The 19,137-nt window shown below is 43.5% G+C and overlaps 25 non-coding genes across 25 annotated transcripts; all 25 read right to left on the minus strand.

The window, feature by feature from the left end:
* Window positions 1–461: 461 nt before the first annotated feature.
* TRNAL-CAG (transfer RNA leucine (anticodon CAG)) lies at window positions 462–544 on the minus strand. The gene has a single exon. It is a non-coding gene; the product is annotated as a tRNA-Leu (tRNA).
* Window positions 545–2,283: 1,739 nt separating this feature from the next.
* Window positions 2,284–2,366, minus strand: TRNAL-AAG (transfer RNA leucine (anticodon AAG)). The gene has a single exon. It is a non-coding gene; the product is annotated as a tRNA-Leu (tRNA).
* A 191-nt stretch (window positions 2,367–2,557) lies between these two features.
* Window positions 2,558–2,640, minus strand: TRNAL-CAG (transfer RNA leucine (anticodon CAG)). Its single transcript has one exon. It is a non-coding gene; the product is annotated as a tRNA-Leu (tRNA).
* A 632-nt stretch (window positions 2,641–3,272) lies between these two features.
* TRNAL-UAG (transfer RNA leucine (anticodon UAG)) lies at window positions 3,273–3,355 on the minus strand. Its single transcript has one exon. It is a non-coding gene; the product is annotated as a tRNA-Leu (tRNA).
* A 1,024-nt stretch (window positions 3,356–4,379) lies between these two features.
* On the minus strand, window positions 4,380–4,462 carry TRNAL-AAG (transfer RNA leucine (anticodon AAG)). Its single transcript has one exon. It is a non-coding gene; the product is annotated as a tRNA-Leu (tRNA).
* A 191-nt stretch (window positions 4,463–4,653) lies between these two features.
* TRNAL-CAG (transfer RNA leucine (anticodon CAG)) lies at window positions 4,654–4,736 on the minus strand. Its single transcript has one exon. It is a non-coding gene; the product is annotated as a tRNA-Leu (tRNA).
* Window positions 4,737–5,368: 632 nt separating this feature from the next.
* On the minus strand, window positions 5,369–5,451 carry TRNAL-UAG (transfer RNA leucine (anticodon UAG)). Its single transcript has one exon. It is a non-coding gene; the product is annotated as a tRNA-Leu (tRNA).
* A 1,024-nt stretch (window positions 5,452–6,475) lies between these two features.
* Window positions 6,476–6,558, minus strand: TRNAL-AAG (transfer RNA leucine (anticodon AAG)). Its single transcript has one exon. It is a non-coding gene; the product is annotated as a tRNA-Leu (tRNA).
* A 191-nt stretch (window positions 6,559–6,749) lies between these two features.
* Window positions 6,750–6,832, minus strand: TRNAL-CAG (transfer RNA leucine (anticodon CAG)). Its single transcript has one exon. It is a non-coding gene; the product is annotated as a tRNA-Leu (tRNA).
* A 632-nt stretch (window positions 6,833–7,464) lies between these two features.
* Window positions 7,465–7,547, minus strand: TRNAL-UAG (transfer RNA leucine (anticodon UAG)). The gene has a single exon. It is a non-coding gene; the product is annotated as a tRNA-Leu (tRNA).
* Window positions 7,548–8,571: 1,024 nt separating this feature from the next.
* On the minus strand, window positions 8,572–8,654 carry TRNAL-AAG (transfer RNA leucine (anticodon AAG)). Its single transcript has one exon. It is a non-coding gene; the product is annotated as a tRNA-Leu (tRNA).
* Window positions 8,655–8,845: 191 nt separating this feature from the next.
* TRNAL-CAG (transfer RNA leucine (anticodon CAG)) lies at window positions 8,846–8,928 on the minus strand. The gene has a single exon. It is a non-coding gene; the product is annotated as a tRNA-Leu (tRNA).
* Window positions 8,929–9,560: 632 nt separating this feature from the next.
* On the minus strand, window positions 9,561–9,643 carry TRNAL-UAG (transfer RNA leucine (anticodon UAG)). The gene has a single exon. It is a non-coding gene; the product is annotated as a tRNA-Leu (tRNA).
* A 1,024-nt stretch (window positions 9,644–10,667) lies between these two features.
* On the minus strand, window positions 10,668–10,750 carry TRNAL-AAG (transfer RNA leucine (anticodon AAG)). The gene has a single exon. It is a non-coding gene; the product is annotated as a tRNA-Leu (tRNA).
* Window positions 10,751–10,941: 191 nt separating this feature from the next.
* On the minus strand, window positions 10,942–11,024 carry TRNAL-CAG (transfer RNA leucine (anticodon CAG)). Its single transcript has one exon. It is a non-coding gene; the product is annotated as a tRNA-Leu (tRNA).
* Window positions 11,025–11,656: 632 nt separating this feature from the next.
* On the minus strand, window positions 11,657–11,739 carry TRNAL-UAG (transfer RNA leucine (anticodon UAG)). The gene has a single exon. It is a non-coding gene; the product is annotated as a tRNA-Leu (tRNA).
* Window positions 11,740–12,763: 1,024 nt separating this feature from the next.
* TRNAL-AAG (transfer RNA leucine (anticodon AAG)) lies at window positions 12,764–12,846 on the minus strand. The gene has a single exon. It is a non-coding gene; the product is annotated as a tRNA-Leu (tRNA).
* Window positions 12,847–13,037: 191 nt separating this feature from the next.
* On the minus strand, window positions 13,038–13,120 carry TRNAL-CAG (transfer RNA leucine (anticodon CAG)). Its single transcript has one exon. It is a non-coding gene; the product is annotated as a tRNA-Leu (tRNA).
* Window positions 13,121–13,752: 632 nt separating this feature from the next.
* Window positions 13,753–13,835, minus strand: TRNAL-UAG (transfer RNA leucine (anticodon UAG)). Its single transcript has one exon. It is a non-coding gene; the product is annotated as a tRNA-Leu (tRNA).
* Window positions 13,836–14,859: 1,024 nt separating this feature from the next.
* On the minus strand, window positions 14,860–14,942 carry TRNAL-AAG (transfer RNA leucine (anticodon AAG)). The gene has a single exon. It is a non-coding gene; the product is annotated as a tRNA-Leu (tRNA).
* A 191-nt stretch (window positions 14,943–15,133) lies between these two features.
* Window positions 15,134–15,216, minus strand: TRNAL-CAG (transfer RNA leucine (anticodon CAG)). The gene has a single exon. It is a non-coding gene; the product is annotated as a tRNA-Leu (tRNA).
* A 632-nt stretch (window positions 15,217–15,848) lies between these two features.
* Window positions 15,849–15,931, minus strand: TRNAL-UAG (transfer RNA leucine (anticodon UAG)). The gene has a single exon. It is a non-coding gene; the product is annotated as a tRNA-Leu (tRNA).
* Window positions 15,932–16,955: 1,024 nt separating this feature from the next.
* Window positions 16,956–17,038, minus strand: TRNAL-AAG (transfer RNA leucine (anticodon AAG)). Its single transcript has one exon. It is a non-coding gene; the product is annotated as a tRNA-Leu (tRNA).
* A 191-nt stretch (window positions 17,039–17,229) lies between these two features.
* Window positions 17,230–17,312, minus strand: TRNAL-CAG (transfer RNA leucine (anticodon CAG)). Its single transcript has one exon. It is a non-coding gene; the product is annotated as a tRNA-Leu (tRNA).
* Window positions 17,313–19,051: 1,739 nt separating this feature from the next.
* TRNAL-AAG (transfer RNA leucine (anticodon AAG)) lies at window positions 19,052–19,134 on the minus strand. Its single transcript has one exon. It is a non-coding gene; the product is annotated as a tRNA-Leu (tRNA).
* Between the last annotated feature and the right edge of the window lie 3 nt (window positions 19,135–19,137).

Below are 19,137 nucleotides of genomic sequence, written 5' to 3' on the forward strand. Positions count from 1 at the left end.
AGCACCCCCCAAAAAACACATAAAACACCACGAGTGCTAGAAGAATATTATACGAGCTTGAAGACAGAATTGGGCAAATTAATTTGCAGTTGAAACTGAAGTTTGTTACTTATTCAGATATTATATGCACTGCCAATTTTTAGCTGAGATTCTAAAAGAACTCAGAGACAAAATGGACTTAAAGTTTTGTCAGAAGAGGGATTCGAACCCACGCCTCCAGGAGAGACTGAGGCCTTAACGCAGCGCCTTAGACCACTCGGCCATCCTGACCACATTTGCTTGATCATCTACAGAGAGGGAAAGATATTGTGAACCAAAAAAAGCACACATCTTAGGTCATGAGTGGCTAGAGCAAGAAAAAAACTCACTGCACTTTTCCAAGTAGACAACCATATAAGCCCATGTGAGGGAAATGATCAGATTTTTTCTCTCTCAAGAAAAAAGTAGAGTAAACACACAATTGTCAGAAGTGGGATTTGAACCCACGCCTCCAGAAGAGACTGCGACCTGAACGCAGCGCCTTAGACCACTCGGCCATCCTGACTTGCATTTGTGGAACCTTCCACAGGCCAGACAGCCATGCAAGTGGGGTACCGAAAAGGCATGCCCTCAATTTATTTATCCTATTATAAGTACTTCCAACAGATCTTTGAACAATCCATAGAGAGCAGTACCTATGAAGAACTCTTTAGACCTTTAAGGCGTACAAAGAGAAAGTGCTATTAACCAGCCACTTGAACGGCCCAAAGCTGCTTTAAAATTGAGTCAACAGCCACCTCTTGGCTAGCTAAAGCAAATTCAACAAGGAATTTCAATGTCACAACATAGGGTGGAATACGCAAATCTAAGCAGCCCCTGATCACAGCCCTGAGGAAATTGCCGTAAGTGTGCTGGAGTCCAACTGTCTACCAGATGCTAGGCATTCTTCCATATTTGCATGGCCTGTCTGGCCAGGGCATACAAGAGCATGACTCTTCCAGATGAGCTCTTACATGGGTCCTATGCTCATATAGTAAGGACTGCACTTTGTCAGCAAGACTTTATACAACCGAAATATATGAGAAACCCCAGCTCTCTTGACTAGATGAGGACGGAATCACATCCTAGGTGAAGACCAACAGATGCAACTTCCATCAGATGTTAAACTGAAAAAGGAGATTACATCTCCAAAAGTCATGTCAGAAGTGGGATCCGAACCCACGCCTCCAGAGGAGACTACGGCCTAAACACAGCACCTTAGACCACTTGGCCATCCTGACAGTGCAGAGTCTTAAGAAATGTATAAAAGTCACTCTGAAATTTCTGCCTCCATGCAAGCCTGAAATAATTTAAACCTTCAAACACAAGGTGCAACTTTATGCACAGGACAATAAACACAGAAGATCACATGTGAAAGCATTTCATTTCACAGGTGTACAATTTTTATGCTTTTAGAATACCTCATACCTCTCACCAGCTATTTAGGGTCCTGTATCCTACTCACAAAATTACCTTGCCTGCGACCTCTCTCTCTACACAAACAACTACTGCACAGGAAGTAGGAAGGCAGAAGGTGGGGCATATTATGCAAATGTATGCTGTCATTGTGCCTTGCAGATTCATGCAGGATTTCTAGATCCTTGCTGGATACAAGAGAGCAGACCTTGTTTCAGATCAACTGTCCCTAGCAGGGAACGTCTGAGCACATGCAGTCTTTTGCTCTCTAGCCCCTGGCCTGGGACTTACCCTCACTGGCTGAGGCGTGAATTTCTGCATACCAACGTTGCATAGATGGTACGTTTGTGGTCAGTTTGGGATGGGTGGGAGGTCAAAAGCAGGGAAAAGTATGTCGCCTTCACTTCTAGTCTCCTCTTCTAGGCCTACCTGCCGTTCACTCACTCTGTCTTTGTTTCATTCTCTCCTTCCTCAACACCCCTTCTCACTCACTCGCTCTATCACTTGTGCTCTTTCCCCTTGCTCTGCATTTCATAGTGGAAACATCTCTTGAATGGAGCATTAGAAAATGAGGTTACATAAAATTAACAATCTACTTATTGGAAACCAAAAATATCACAAGACTGAATGTAACCCATTTCATTAATAAAAGGGACTTTTTAAGCACCCCCCAAAAAACACATAAAACACCACGAGTGCTAGAAGAATATTATACGAGCTTGAAGACAGAATTGGGCAAATTAATTTGCAGTTGAAACTGAAGTTTGTTACTTATACTGATATTATATGCACTGCCAATTTTTAGCTTAGATTCTAAAAGAACTCAGAGACAAAATGGACTTAAAGTTTTGTCAGAAGTGGGATTCGAACCCACGCCTCCAGGAGAGACTGCGGCCTTAACGCATCGCCTTAGACCACTCGGCCATCCTGACCACATTTGCTTGATCATCTACAGAGAGGGAAAGATATTGTGAACCAAAAAAAGCACACAACTTAGGTCATGAGTGGCTAGAGCAAGAAAAAAACTCACTGCACTTTTCCAAGTAGACAACCATATAAGCCCATGTGAGGGAAATGATCTGATTTTTTCTCTCCCAAGAAAAAAGTAGAGTAAACACACAATTGTCAGAAGTGGGATTTGAACCCACGCCTCCAGAAGAGACTGCGACCTGAACGCAGCGCCTTAGACCACTCGGCCATCCTGACCTGCATTTGTGGAACCTTCCACAGGCCAGACAGCCATGCAAGTGGGGTACCGAAAAGGCATGCCCTCAATTTACTTATCCTATTATAAGTACTTCCAACAGATCTTTGAACAATCCATAGAGAGCAGTACCTATGAAGAACTCTTTAGACCTTTAAGGCGTACAAAGAGAAAGTGCTATTAACCAGCCACTTGAAAGGCCCAAAGCTGCTTTGAAATTGAGTCAACAGCCACCTCTTGGCTAGCTAAAGCAAATTCAACAAGGAATTTCAATGTCACAACATAGGGTGGAATACGCAAATCTAAGCAGCCCCTGATCACAGCCCTGAGGAAATTGCCGTAAGTGTGCTGGATTCCAACTGTCTACCAGATGCTAGGCATTCTTCCATATTTGCATGGCCTGTCTGGCCAGGGCATACAAGAGCATGACTCTTCCAGATGAGCTCTTACATGGGTCCTATGCTCATATAGTAAGGACTGCACTTTGTCAGCAAGACTTTATACAACCGAAATATATGAGAAACCCCAGCTCTCTTGACTAGATGAGGACGGAATCACATCCCAGGTGAAGACCAACAGATGCAACTTCCATCAGATGTTAACCTGAAAAAGGAGATTACATCTCCAAAAGTCATGTCAGAAGTGGGATTCGAACCCACACCTCCAGAGGAGACTGCGGTCTAAACACAGAGCCTTAGACCACTCGGCCATCCTGACAGTGCAGAGTCTTAAGAAATGTATAAAAGTCACTCAGAAATGTCTGCCTTCATGCAAGCCTGAAATAATTTAAACCTTCAAACACAAGGTGCAACTTTATGCACAGGACAATAAACACAGAAGATCACATGTGAAAGCATTTCATTTCACAGGTGTACAATTTTTATGCTTTTAGAATACCTCATACCTCTCACCAGCTATTTAGGGTCCTGTATCCTACTCACAAAATTACCTTGCCTGCGACCTCTCTCTCTACACAAACAACTACTGCACAGGAAGTAGGAAGGCAGAAGGTGGGGCATATTATGCAAATGTATGCTGTCATTGTGCCTTGCAGATTCATGCAGGATTTCTAGATCCTTGCTGGATACAAGAGAGCAGACCTTGTTTCAGATCAACTGTACCTAGCAGGGAACGTCTGAGCACATGCAGTCTTTTGCTCTCTAGCCCCTGGCCTGGGACTTACCCTCACTGGCTGAGGCGTGAATTTCTGCATACCAACGTTGCATAGATGGTACGTTTGTGGTCGGTTTGGGATGGGTGGGAGGTCAAAAGCAGGGAAAAGTATGTCGCCTTCACTTCTAGTCTCCTCTTCTAGGCCTACCTGCCGTTCACTCACTCTGTCTTTGTTTCATTCTCTCCTTCCTCAACACCCCTTCTCACTCACTCGCTCTATCACTTGTGCTCTTTCCCCTTGCTCTGCATTTCATAGTGGAAACATCTCTTGAATGGAGCATTAGAAAATGAGGTTACATAAAATTAACAATCTACTTATTGGAAACCAAAAATATCACAAGACTGAATGTAACCCATTTCATTAATAAAAGGGACTTTTTAAGCACCCCCCAAAAAACACATAAAACACCACGAGTGCTAGAAGAATATTATACGAGCTTGAAGACAGAATTGGGCAAATTAATTTGCAGTTGAAACTGAAGTTTGTTACTTATTCAGATATTATATGAACTGCCAATTTTTAGCTGAGATTCTAAAAGAACTCAGAGACAAAATGGACTTAAAGTTTTGTCAGAAGTGGGATTCGAACCCACGCCTCCAGGAGAGACTGCGGCCTTAACGCAGCACCTTAGACCACTCGGCCATCCTGACCACATTTGCTTGATCATCTACAGAGAGGGAAAGATATTGTGAACCAAAAAAAGCACACATCTTAGGTCATGAGTGGCTAGAGCAAGAAAAAAACTTGCTGCACTTTTCCAAGTAGACAACCATATAAGCCCATGTGAGGGAAATGATCAGATTTTTTCTCTCTCAAGAAAAAAGTAGAGTAAACACACAATTGTCAGAAGTGGGATTTGAACCCACGCCTCCAGAAGAGACTGCGACCTGAACGCAGCGCCTTAGACCACTCGGCCATCCTGACTTGCATTTGTGGAACCTTCCACAGGCAAGACAGCCATGCAAGTGGGGTACCGAAAAGGCATGCCCTCAATTTATTTATCCTATTATAAGTACTTCCAACAGATCTTTGAACAATCCATAGAGAGCAGTACCTATGAAGAACTCTTTAGACCTTTAAGGCGTACAAAGAGAAAGTGCTATTAACCAGCCACTTGAAAGGCCCAAAGCTGCTTTGAAATTGAGTCAACAGCCACCTCTTGGCTAGCTAAAGCAAATTCAACAAGGAATTTCAATGTCACAACATAGGGTGGAATACTCAAATCTAAGCAGCCCCTGATCACAGCCCTGAGGAAATTGCCGTAAGTGTGCTGGAGTCCAACTGTCTACCAGATGCTAGGCATTCTTCCATATTTGCATGGCCTGTCTGGCCAGGGCATACAAGAGCATGACTCTTCCAGATGAGCTCTTACATGGGTCCTATGCTCATATAGTAAGGACTGCACTTTGTCAGCAAGACTTTATACAACCGAAATATATGAGAAACCCCAGCGCTCTTGACTAGATGAGGACGGAATCACATCCCAGGTGAAGACCAACAGATGCAACTTCCATCAGATGTTAACCTGAAAAAGGAGATTACATCTCCAAAAGTCATGTCAGAAGTGGGATTCGAACCCACACCTCCAGAGGAGACTGCGGCCTAAACACAGCGCCTTAGACCACTCGGCCATCCTGACAGTGCAGAGTCTTAAGAAATGTATAAAAGTAACTCAGAAATTTCTTCCTCCATGCAAGCCTGAAATAATTTAAACCTTCAAACACAAGGTGCAACTTTATGCACAGGACAATAAACACAGAAGATCACATGTGAAAGCATTTCATTTCACAGGTGTACAATTTTTATGCTTTTAGAATACCTCATACCTCTCACCAGCTATTTAGGGTCCTGTATCCTACTCACAAAATTACCTTGCCAGCGACCTCTCTCTCTACACAAACAACTACTGCACAGGAAGTAGGAAGGCAGAAGGTGGGGCATATTATGCAAATGTATGCTGTCATTGTGCCTTGCAGATTCATGCAGGATTTCTAGATCCTTGCTGGATACAAGAGAGCAGACCTTGTTTCAGATCAACTGTCCCTAGCAGGGAACGTCTGAGCACATGCAGTCTTTTGCTCTCTAGCCCCTGGCCTGGGACTTACCCTCACTGGCTGAGGCGTGAATTTCTGCATACCAACGTTGCATAGATGGTACGTTTGTGGTCGGTTTGGGATGGGTGGGAGGTCAAAAGCATGGAAAAGTATGTCGCCTTCACTTCTAGTCTCCTCTTCTAGGCCTACCTGCCGTTCACTCACTCTGTCTATGTTTCATTCTCTCCTTCCTCAACACCCCTTCTCACTCACTCGCTCTATCACTTGTGCTCTTTCCCCTTGCTCTGCATTTCATAGTGGAAACATCTCTTGAATGGAGCATTAGAAAATGAGGTTACATAAAATTAACAATCTACTTATTGGAAACCAAAAATATCACAAGACTGAATGTAACCCATTTCATTAATAAAAGGGACTTTTTAAGCACCCCCCAAAAAACACATAAAACACCACGAGTGCTAGAAGAATATTATACGAGCTTGAAGACAGAATTGGGCAAATTAATTTGCAGTTGAAACTGAAGTTTGTTACTTATTCAGATATTACATGCACTGCCAATTTTTAGCTGAGATTCTAAAAGAACTCAGAGACAAAATGGACTTAAAGTTTTGTCAGAAGTGGAATTCGAACCCACGCCTCCAGGAGAGACTGCGGCCTTAACGCAGCGCCTTAGACCACTCGGCCATCCTGACCACATTTGCTTGATCATCTACAGAGAGGGAAAGATATTGTGAACCAAAAAAAGCACACAACTTAGGTCATGAGTGGCTAGAGCAAGAAAAAAACTCACTGCACTTTTCCAAGTAGACAACCATATAAGCCCATGTGAGGGAAATGATCTGATTTTTTCTCTCCCAAGAAAAAAGTAGAGTAAACACACAATTGTCAGAAGTGGGATTTGAACCCACGCCTCCAGAAGAGACTGCGACCTGAACGCAGCGCCTTAGACCACTCGGCCATCCTGACTTGCATTTGTGGAACCTTCCACAGGCCAGACAGCCATGCAAGTGGGGTACCGAAAAGGCATGCCCTCAATTTATTTATCCTATTATAAGTACTTCCAACAGATCTTTGAACAATTCATAGAGAGCAGTACCTATGAAGAACTCTTTAGACCTTTAAGGCGTACAAAGAGAAAGTGCTATTAACCAGCCACTTGAAAGGCCCAAAGCTGCTTTGAAATTGAGTCAACAGCCACCTCTTGGCTAGCTAAAGCAGATTCAACAAGGAATTTCAATGTCACAACATAGGGTGGAATACGCAAATCTAAGCAGCCCCTGATCACAGCCCTGAGGAAATTGCCGTAAGTGTGCTGGAGTCCAACTATCTACCAGATGCTAGGCATTCTTCCATATTTGCATGGCCTGTCTGGCCAGGGCATACAAGAGCATGACTCTTCCAGATGAGCTCTTACATGGGTCCTATGCTCATATAGTAAGGACTGCACTTTGTCAGCAAGACTTTATACAACCGAAATATATGAGAAACCCCAGCTCTCTTGACTAGATGAGGACGGAATCACATCCCAGGTGAAGACCAACAGATGCAACTTCCATCAGATGTTAACCTGAAAAAGGAGATTACATCTCCAAAAGTCATGTCAGAAGTGGGATTCGAACCCACGCCTCCAGAGGAGACTGCGGCCTAAACACAGCGCCTTAGACCACTCGGCCATCCTGACAGTGCAGAGTCTTAAGAAATGTATAAAAGTCACTCAGAAATTTCTGCCTCCATGCAAGCCTGAAATAATTTAAACCTTCAAACACAAGGTGCAACTTTATGCACAGGACAATAAACACAGAAGATCACATGTGAAAGCATTTCATTTCACAGGTGTACAATTTTTATGCTTTTAAAATACCTCATACCTCTCACCAGCTATTTAGGGTCCTGTATCCTACTCACAAAATTACCTTGCCTGCGACCTCTCTCTCTACACAAACAACTACTGCACAGGAAGTAGGAAGGCAGAAGGTGGGGCATGTTATGCAAATGTATGCTGTCATTGTGCCTTGCAGATTCATGCAGGATTTCTAGATCCTTGCTGGATACAAGAGAGCAGACCTTTTTTCAGATCAACTGTCCCTAGCAGGGAACGTCTGAGCACATGCAGTCTTTTGCTCTCTAGCCCCTGGCCTGGGACTTACCCTCACTGGCTGAGGCGTGAATTTCTGCATACCAACGTTGCATAGATGGTACGTTTGTGGTTGGTTTGGGATGGGTGGGAGGTCAAAAGCATGGAAAAGTATGTCGCCTTCACTTCTAGTCTCCTCTTCTAGGCCTACCTGCCGTTCACTCACTCTGTCTTTGTTTCATTCTCTCCTTCCTCAACACCCCTTCTCACTCACTCGCTCTATCACTTGTGCTCTTTCCCCTTGCTCTGCATTTCATAGTGGAAACATCTCTTGAATGGAGCATTAGAAAATGAGGTTACATAAAATTAACAATCTACTTATTGGAAACCAAAAATATCACAAGACTGAATGTAACCCATTTCATTAAAAAAAGGGACTTTTTAAGCACCCCCCAAAAAACACATAAAACACCACGAGTGCTAGAAGAATATTATACGAGCTTGAAGACAGAATTGGGCAAATTAATTTGCAGTTGAAACTGAAGTTTGTTACTTATTCAGATATTATATGCACTGCCAATTTTTAGCTGAGATTCTAAAAGAACTCAGAGACAAAATGGACTTAAAGTTTTGTCAGAAGTGGGATTCGAACCCACGCCTCCAGGAGAGACTGCGGCCTTAACGCAGCGCCTTAGACCACTCGGCCATCCTGACCACATTTGCTTGATCATCTACAGAGAGGGAAAGATATTGTGAACCAAAAAAAGCACACATCTTAGGTCATGAGTGGCTAGAGCAAGAAAAAAACTCACTGCACTTTTCCAAGTAGACAACCATATAAGCCCATGTGAGGGAAATGATCAGATTTTTTCTCTCTCAAGAAAAAAGTAGAGTAAACACACAATTGTCAGAAGTGGGATTTGAACCCACGCCTCCAGAAGAGACTGCGATCTGAACACAGCGCCTTAGACCACTCGGCCATCCTGACTTGCATTTGTGGAACCTTCCACAGGCCAGAAAGCCATGCAAGTGGGGTACCGAAAAGGCATGCCCTCAATTTATTTATCCTATTATAAGTACTTCCAACAGATCTTTGAACAATCCATAGAGAGCAGTACCTATGAAGAACTCTTTAGACCTTTAAGGCGTACAAAGAGAAAGTGCTATTAACCAGCCACTTGAAAGGCCCAAAGCTGCTTTGAAATTGAGTCAACAGCCACCTCTTGGCTAGCTAAAGCAAATTCAACAAGGAATTTCAATGTCACAACATAGGGTGGAATACGCAAATCTAAGCAGCCCCTGATCACAGCCCTGAGGAAATTGCCGTAAGTGTGCTGGAGTCCAACTGTCTACCAGATGCTAGGCATTCTTCCATATTTGCATGGCCTGTCTGGCCAGGGCATACAAGAGCATGACTCTTCCAGATGAGCTCTTACATGGGTCCTATGCTCATATAGTAAGGACTGCACTTTGTCAGCAAGACTTTATACAACCGAAATATATGAGAAACCCCAGCTCTCTTGACTAGATGAGGACGGAATCACATCCCAGGTGAAGACCAACAGATGCAACTTCCATCAGATGTTAACCTGAAAAAGGAGATTACATCTCCAAAAGTCATGTCAGAAGTGGGATTCGAACCCACGCCTCCAGAGGAGACTGCGGCCTAAACACAGCGCCTTAGACCACTCGGCCATCCTGACAGTGCAGAGTCTTAAGAAATGTATAAAAGTCACTCAGAAATTTCTGCCTCCATGCAAGCCTGAAATAATTTAAACCTTCAAACACAAGGTGCAACTTTATGGACAGGACAATAAACACAGAAGATCACATGTGAAAGCATTTCATTTCACAGGTGTACAATTTTTATGCTTTTAAAATACCTCATACCTCTCACCAGCTATTTAGGGTCCTGTATCCTACTCACAAAATTACCTTGCCTGCGACCTCTCTCTCTACACAAACAACTACTGCACAGGAAGTAGGAAGGCAGAAGGTGGGGCATATTATGCAAATGTATGCTGTCATTGTGCCTTGCAGATTCATGCAGGATTTCTAGATCCTTGCTGGATACAAGAGAGCAGACCTTGTTTCAGATCAACTGTCCCTAGCAGGGAACGTCTGAGCACATGCAGTCTTTTGCTCTCTAGCCCCTGGCCTGGGACTTACCCTCACTGGCTGAGGCGTGAATTTCTGCATACCAACGTTGCATAGATGGTACGTTTGTGGTCAGTTTGGGATCGGTGGGAGGTCAAAAGCAGGGAAAAGTATGTCGCCTTCACTTCTAGTCTCCTCTTCTAGGCCTACCTGCTGTTCACTCACTCTGTCTTTGTTTCATTCTCTCCTTCCTCAACACCCCTTCTCACTCACTCGCTCTATCACTTGTGCTCTTTCCCCTTGCTCTGCATTTCATAGTGGAAACATCTCTTGAATGGAGCATTAGAAAATGAGGTTACATAAAATTAACAATCTACTTATTGGAAACCAAAAATATCACAAGACTGAATGTAACCCATTTCATTAATAAAAGGGACTTTTTAAGCACCCCCCAAAAAACACATAAAACACCACGAGTGCTAGAAGAATATTATACGAGCTTGAAGACAGAATTGGGCAAATTAATTTGCAGTTGAAACTGAAGTTTGTTACTTATTCAGTTATTATATGCACTGCCAATTTTTAGCTGAGATTCTAAAAGAACTCAGAGACAAAATGGACTTAAAGTTTTGTCAGAAGTGGGATTCGAACCCACGCCTCCAGGAGAAACTGCGGCCTTAACGCAGCGCCTTAGACCACTCGGCCATCCTGACCACATTTGCTTGATCATCTACAGAGAGGGAAAGATATTGTGAACCAAAAAAAGCACACAACTTAGGTCATGAGTGGCTAGAGCAAGAAAAAAACTCACTGCACTTTTCCAAGTAGACAACCATATAAGCCCATGTGAGGGAAATGATCTGATTTTTTCTCTCCCAAGAAAAAAGTAGAGTAAACACACAATTGTCAGAAGTGGGATTTGAACCCACGCCTCCAGAAGAGACTGCGACCTGAACGCAGCGCCTTAGCCCACTCGGCCATCCTGACTTGCATTTGTGGAACCTTCCACAGGCCAGACAGCCATGCAAGTGGGGTACCGAAAAGGCATGCCCTCAATTTATTTATCCTATTATAAGTACTTCCAACAGATCTTTGAACAATCCATAGAGAGCAGTACCTATGAAGAACTCTTTAGACCTTTAAGGCGTACAAAGAGAAAGTGCTATTAACCAGCCACTTGAAAGGCCCAAAGCTGCTTTGAAATTGAGTCAACAGCCACCTCTTGGCTAGCTAAAGCAAATTCAACAAGGAATTTCAATGTCACAACATAGGGTGGAATACGCAAATCCAAGCAGCCCCTGATCACAGCCCTGAGGAAATTGCCGTAAGTGTGCTGGAGTCCAACTTTCTACCAGATGCTAGGCATTCTTCCATATTTGCATGGCCTGTCTGGCCAGGGCATACAAGAGCATGACTCTTCCAGATGAGCTCTTACATGGGTCCTATGCTCATATAGTAAGGACTGCACTTTGTCAGCAAGACTTTATACAACCGAAATATATGAGAAACCCCAGCTCTCTTGACTAGATGAGGACGGAATTACATCCCAGGTGAAGACCAACAGATGCAACTTCCATCAGATGTTAACCTGAAAAAGGAGATTACATCTCCAAAAGTCATGTCAGAAGTGGGATTCGAACCCACGCCTCCAGAGGAGACTGCGGCCTAAACACAGCGCCTTAGACCACTCGGCCATCCTGACAGTGCAGAGTCTTAAGAAATGTATAAAAGTCACTCAGAAATTTCTGCCTCCATGCAAGCCTGAAATAATTTAAACCTTCAAACACAAGGTGCAACTTTATGCACAGGACAATAAACACAGAAGATCACATGTGAAAGCATTTCATTTCACAGGTGTACAATTTTTATGCTTTTAGAATACCTCATACCTCTCACCAGCTATTTAGGGTCCTGTATCCTACTCACAAAATTACCTTGCCTGCGACCTCTCTCTCTACACAAACAACTACTGCACAGGAAGTAGGAAGGCAGAAGGTGGGGCATATTATGCAAATGTATGCTGTCATTGTGCCTTGCAGATTCATGCAGGATTTCTAGATCCTTGCTGGATACAAGAGAGCAGACCTTGTTTCAGATCAACTGTCCCTAGCAGGGAACGTCTGAGCACATGCAGTCTTTTGCTCTCTAGCCCCTGGCCTGGGACTTACCTTCACTGGCTGAGGCGTGAATTTCTGCATGCCAACGTTGCATAGATGGTACGTTTGTGGTCGGTTTGGGATGGGTGGGAGGTCAAAAGCAGGGAAAAGTATGTCGCCTTCACTTCTAGTCTCCTCTTCTAGGCCTACCTGCCGTTCACTCACTCTGTCTTTGTTTCATTCTCTCCTTCCTCAACACCCCTTCTCACTCACTCGCTCTATCACTTGTGCTCTTTCCCCTTGCTCTGCATTTCATAGTGGAAACATCTCTTGAATGGAGCATTAGAAAATGAGGTTACATAAAATTAACAATCTACTTATTGGAAACCAAAAATATCACAAGACTGAATGTAACCCATTTCATTAATAAAAGGGACTTTTTAAGCACCCCCCAAAAAACACATAAAACACCACGAGTGCTAGAAGAATATTATACGAGCTTGAAGACAGAATTGGGCAAATTAATTTGCAGTTGAAACTGAAGTTTGTTACTTATTCAGTTATTATATGCACTGCCAATTTTTAGCTGAGATTCTAAAAGAACTCAGAGACAAAATGGACTTAAAGTTTTGTCAGAAGTGGGATTCGAACCCACGCCTCCAGGAGAGACTGCGGTCTTAACGCAGCGCCTTAGACCACTCGGCCATCCTGACCACATTTGCTTGATCATCTACAGAGAGGGAAAGATATTGTGAACCAAAAAAAGCACACAACTTAGGTCATGAGTGGCTAGAGCAAGAAAAAAACTCACTGCACTTTTCCAAGTAGACAACCATATAAGCCCATGTGAGGGAAATGATCTGATTTTTTCTCTCCCAAGAAAAAAGTAGAGTAAACACACAATTGTCAGAAGTGGGATTTGAACCCACGCCTCCAGAAGAGACTGCGACCTGAACGCAGCGCCTTAGACCACTCGGCCATCCTGACTTGCATTTGTGGATCATTCCACAGGCCAGACAGCCATGCAAGTGGGGTACCAAAAAGGCATGCCCTCAATTTATTTATCCTATTATAAGTACTTCCAACAGATCTTTGAACAATCCATAGAGAGCAGTACCTATGAAGAACTCTTTAGACCTTTAAGGCGTACAAAGAGAAAGTGCTATTAACCAGCCACTTGAAAGGCCCAAAGCTGCTTTGAAATTGAGTCAACAGCCACCTCTTGGCTAGCTAAAGCAAATTCAACAAGGAATTTCAATGTCACAACATAGGGTGGAATACGCAAATCTAAGCAGCCCCTGATCACAGCCCTGAGGAAATTGCCGTAAGTGTGCTGGAGTCCAACTGTCTACCAGATGCTAGGCATTCTTCCATATTTGCATGGCCTGTCTGGCCAGGGCATACAAGAGCATGACTCTTCCAGATGAGCTCTTACATGGGTCCTATGCTCATATAGTAAGGACTGCACTTTGTCAGCAAGACTTTATACAACCGAAATATATGAGAAACCCCAGCTCTCTTGACTAGATGAGGACGGAATCACATCCCAGGTGAAGACCAACAGATGCAACTTCCATCAGATGTTAACCTGAAAAAGGAGATTACATCTCCAAAAGTCATGTCAGAAGTGGGATTCGAACCCACGCCTCCAGAGGAGACTGCGGCCTAAACACAGCGCCTTAGACCACTCGGCCATCCTGACAGTGCAGAGTCTTAAGAAATGTATAAAAGTCACTCAGAAATTTCTGCCTCCATGCAAGCCTGAAATAATTTAAACCTTCAAACACAAGGTGCAACTTTATGCACAGGACAATAAACACAGAAGATCACATGTGAAAGCATTTCATTTCACAGGTGTACAATTTTTATGCTTTTAGAATACCTCATACCTCTCACCAGCTATTTAGGGTCCTGTATCCTACTCACAAAATTACCTTGCCTGCGACCTCTCTCTCTACACAAACAACTACTGCACAGGAAGTAGGAAGGCAGAAGGTGGGGCATATTATGCAAATGTATGCTGTCATTGTGCCTTGCAGATTCATGCAGGATTTCTAGATCCTTGCTGGATACACGAGAGCAGACCTTGTTTCAGATCAACTGTCCCTAGCAGGGAACGTCTGAGCACATGCAGTCTTTTGCTCTCTAGCCCCTGGCCTGGGACTTACCCTCACTGGCTGAGGCGTGAATTTCTGCATACCAACGTTGCATAGATGGTACGTTTGTGGTCGGTTTGGGATGGGTGGGAGGTCAAAAGCAGGGAAAAGTATGTCGCCTTCACTTCTAGTCTCCTCTTCTAGGCCTACCTGCCGTTCACTCACTCTGTCTTTGTTTCATTCTCTCCTTCCTCAACACCCCTTCTCACTCACTCGCTCTATCACTTGTGCTCTTTCCCCTTGCTCTGCATTTCATAGTGGAAACATCTCTTGAATGGAGCATTAGAAAATGAGGTTACATAAAATTAACAATCTACTTATTGGAAACCAAAAATATCACAAGACTGAATGTAACCCATTTCATTAATAAAAGGGACTTTTTAAGCACCCCCCAAAAAACACATAAAACACCACGAGTGCTAGAAGAAAATTATATGAGCTTGAAGACAGAATTGGGCAAATTAATTTGCAGTTGAAACTGAAGTTTGTTACTTATTCAGATAATGTATGAACTGCCAATTTTTAGCTGAGATTCTAAAAGAACTCAGAGACAAAATGGACTTAAAGTTTTGTCAGAAGTGGGATTCGAACCCACGCCTCCAGGAGAGACTGCGGCCTTAACGCAGCGCCTTAGACCACTCGGCCATCCTGACCACATTTGCTTGATCATCTCCAGAGAGGGAAAGATATTGTGAACCAAAAAAAGCACACATCTTAGGTCATGAGTGGCTAGAGCAAGAAAAAAACTCGCTGCACTTTTCCAAGTAGACAACCATATAAGCCCATGTGAGGGAAATGATCAGATTTTTTCTCTCCCAAGAAAAAAGTAGAGTAATCACACAATTGTCAGAAGTGGGATTTGAACCCACACCTCCAGAAGAGACTGCGACCTGAACGCAGCGCCTTAGACCACTCGGCCATCCTGACTTGCATTTGTGGAACCTTCCACAGGCCAGACAGCCATGCAAGTGGGGTACCGAAAAGGCATGCCCTCAATTTATTTATCCTATTATAAGTACTTCCAACAGATCTTTGAACAATTCATAGAGAGCAGTACCTATGAAGAACTCTTTAGACCTTTAAGGCGTACAAAGAGAAAGTGCTATTAACCAGCCACTTGAAAGGCCCAAAGCTGCTTTGAAATTGAGTCAACAGCCACCTCTTGGCTAGCTAAAGCAAATTCAACAAGGAATTTCAATGTCACAACATAGGGTGGAATACGCAAATCTAAGCAGCCCCTGATCACAGCCCTGAGGAAATTGCCGTAAGTGTGCTGGAGTCCAACTGTCTACCAGATGCTAGGCATTCTTCCATATTTGCATGGCCTGTCTGGCCAGGGCATACAAGAGCATGACTCTTCCAGATGAGCTCTTACATGGGTCCTATGCTCATATAGTAAGGACTGCACTTTGTCAGCAAGACTTTATACAACCGAAATATATGAGAAACCCCAGCTCTCTTGACTAGATGAGGACGGAATCACATCCCAGGTGAAGACCAACAGATGCAACTTCCATCAGATGTTAACCTGAAAAAGGAGATTACATCTCCAAAAGTCATGTCAGAAGTGGGATTCGAACCCACGCCTCCAGAGGAGACTGCGGCCTAAACACAGCGCCTTAGACCACTCGGCCATCCTGACAGTGCAGAGTCTTAAGAAATGTATAAAAGTCACTCAGAAATTTCTGCCTCCATGCAAGCCTGAAATAATTTAAACCTTCAAACACAAGGTGCAACTTTATGCACAGGACAATAAACACAGAAGATCACATGTGAAAGCATTTCATTTCACAGGTGTACAATTTTTATGCTTTTAAAATACCTCATACCTCTCACCAGCTATTTAGGGTCCTGTATCCTACTCACAAAATTACCTTGCCTGCGACCTCTCTCTCTACACAAACAACTACTGCACAGGAAGTAGGAAGGCAGAAGGTGGGGCATATTATGCAAATGTATGCTGTCATTGTGCCTTGCAGATTCATGCAGGATTTCTAGATCCTTGCTGGATACAAGAGAGCAGACCTTGTTTCAGATCAACTGTCCCTAGCAGGGAACGTCTGAGCACATGCAGTCTTTTGCTCTCTAGCCCCTGGCCTGGGACTTACCCTCACTGGCTGAGGCGTGAATTTCTGCATACCAAGGTTGCATAGATGGTACGTTTGTGGTTGGTTTGGGATGGGTGGGAGGTCAAAAGCATGGAAAAGTATGTCGCCTTCACTTCTAGTCTCCTCTTCTAGGCCTACCTGCCGTTCACTCACTCTGTCTTTGTTTCATTCTCTCCTTCCTCAACACCCCTTCTCACTCACTCGCTCTATCACTTGTGCTCTTTCCCCTTGCTCTGCATTTCATAGTGGAAACATCTCTTGAATGGAGCATTAGAAAATGAGGTTACATAAAATTAACAATCTACTTATTGGAAACCAAAAATATCACAAGACTGAATGTAACCCATTTCATTAAAAAAAGGGACTTTTTAAGCACCCCCCAAAAAACACATAAAACACCGCGAGTGCTAGAAGAATATTATACGAGCTTGAAGACAGAATTGGGCAAATTAATTTGCAGTTGAAACTGAAGTTTGTTACTTATTCAGATATTATATGCACTGCCAATTTTTAGCTGAGATTCTAAAAGAACTCAGAGACAAAATGGACTTAAAGTTTTGTCAGAAGTGGGATTCGAACCCACGCCTCCAGGAGAGACTGCGGCCTTAACGCAGCGCCTTAGACCACTCGGCCATCCTGACCACATTTGCTTGATCATCTACAGAGAGGGAAAGATATTGTGAACCAAAAAAAGCACACATCTTAGGTCATGAGTGGCTAGAGCAAGAAAAAAACTCACTGCACTTTTCCAAGTAGACAACCATATAAGCCCATGTGAGGGAAATGATCAGATTTTTTCTCTCTCAAGAAAAAAGTAGAGTAAACACACAATTGTCAGAAGTGGGATTTGAACCCACGCCTCCAAAAGAGACTGTGACCTGAACGCAGCGCCTTAGACCACTCGGCCATCCTGACTTGCATTTGTGGAACCTTCCACAGGCCAGACAGCCATGCAAGTGGGGTACCGAAAAGGCATGCCCTCAATTTATTTATCCTATTATAAGTACTTCCAACAGATCTTTGAACAATCCATAGAGAGCAGTACCTATGAAGAACTCTTCAGACCTTTAAGGCGTACAAAGAGAAAGTGCTATTAACCAGCCACTTGAAAGGCCCAAAGCTGCTTTGAAATTGAGTCAACAGCCACCTCTTGGCTAGCTAAAGCAAATTCAACAAGGAATTTCAATGTCACAACATAGGGTGGAATACGCAAATCTAAGCAGCCCCTGATCACAGCCCTGAGGAAATTGCCGTAAGTGTGCTGGAGTCCAACTGTCTACCAGATGCTAGGCATTCTTCCATATTTGCATGGCCTGTCTGGCCAGGGCATACAAGAGCATGACTCTTCCAGATGAGCTCTTACTTGGGTCCTATGCTCATATAGTAAGGACTGCACTTTGTCAGCAAGACTTTATACAACCGAAATATATGAGAAACCCCAGCTCTCTTGACTAGATGAGGACGGAATCACATCCTAGGTGAAGACCAACAGATGCAACTTCCATCAGATGTTAAACTGAAAAAGGAGATTACATCTCCAAAAGTCATGTCAGAAGTGGGATTCGAACCCACGCCTCCAGAGGAGACTGCGGCCTAAACACAGCGCCTTAGAACACTTGGCCATCCTGACAGTGCAGAGTCTTAAGAAATGTATAAAAGTCACTCAGAAATTTCTGCCTCCATGCAAGCCTGAAATAATTTAAACCTTCAAACACAAGGTGCAACTTTATGCACAGGACAATAAACACAGAAGATCACATGTGAAAGCATTTCATTTCACAGGTGTACAATTTTTATGCTTTTAGAATACCTCATACCTCTCACCAGCTATTTAGGGTCCTGTATCCTACTCACAAAATTACCTTGCCTGCGACCTCTCTCTCTACACAAACAACTACTGCACAGGAAGTAGGAAGGCAGAAGGTGGGGCATATTATGCAAATGTATGCTGTCATTGTGCCTTGCAGATTCATGCAGGATTTCTAGATCCTTGCTGGATACAAGAGAGCAGACCTTGTTTCAGATCAACTGTCCCTAGCAGGGAACGTCTGAGCACATGCAGTCTTTTGCTCTCTAGCCCCTGGCCTGGGACTTACCCTCACTGGCTGAGGCGTGAATTTCTGCATACCAACGTTGCATAGATGGTACGTTTGTGGTCGGTTTGGGATGGGTGGGAGGTCAAAAGCAGGGAAAAGTATGTCGCCTTCACTTCTAGTCTCCTCTTCTAGGAATACCTGCCGTTCACTCACTCTGTCTTTGTTTCATTCTCTCCTTCCTCAACACCCCTTCTCACTCACTCGCTCTATCACTTGTGCTCTTTCCCCTTGCTCTGCATTTCATAGTGGAAACATCTCTTGAATGGAGCATTAGAAAATGAGGTTACATAAAATTAACAATCTACTTATTGGAAACCAAAAATATCACAAGACTGAATGTAACCCATTTCATTAATAAAAGGGACTTTTTAAGCACCCCCCAAAAAACACATAAAACACCACGAGTGCTAGAAGAATATTATACGAGCTTGAAGACAGAATTGGGCAAATTAATTTGCAGTTGAAACTGAAGTTTGTTACTTATTCAGATATTATATGCACTGCCAATTTTTAGCTGAGATTCTAAAAGAACTCAGAGACAAAATGGACTTAAAGTTTTGTCAGAAGTGGGATTCGAACCCACGCCTCCAGGAGAGACTGCGGCCTTAACGCAGCGCCTTAGACCACTCGGCCATCCTGACTTG

This window comes from Lissotriton vulgaris, chromosome 8 (genome assembly GCF_964263255.1).
Source record: "Lissotriton vulgaris chromosome 8, aLisVul1.2, whole genome shotgun sequence".
In the NCBI taxonomy this organism is placed as follows: Eukaryota; Metazoa; Chordata; class Amphibia; order Caudata; family Salamandridae; genus Lissotriton; species Lissotriton vulgaris.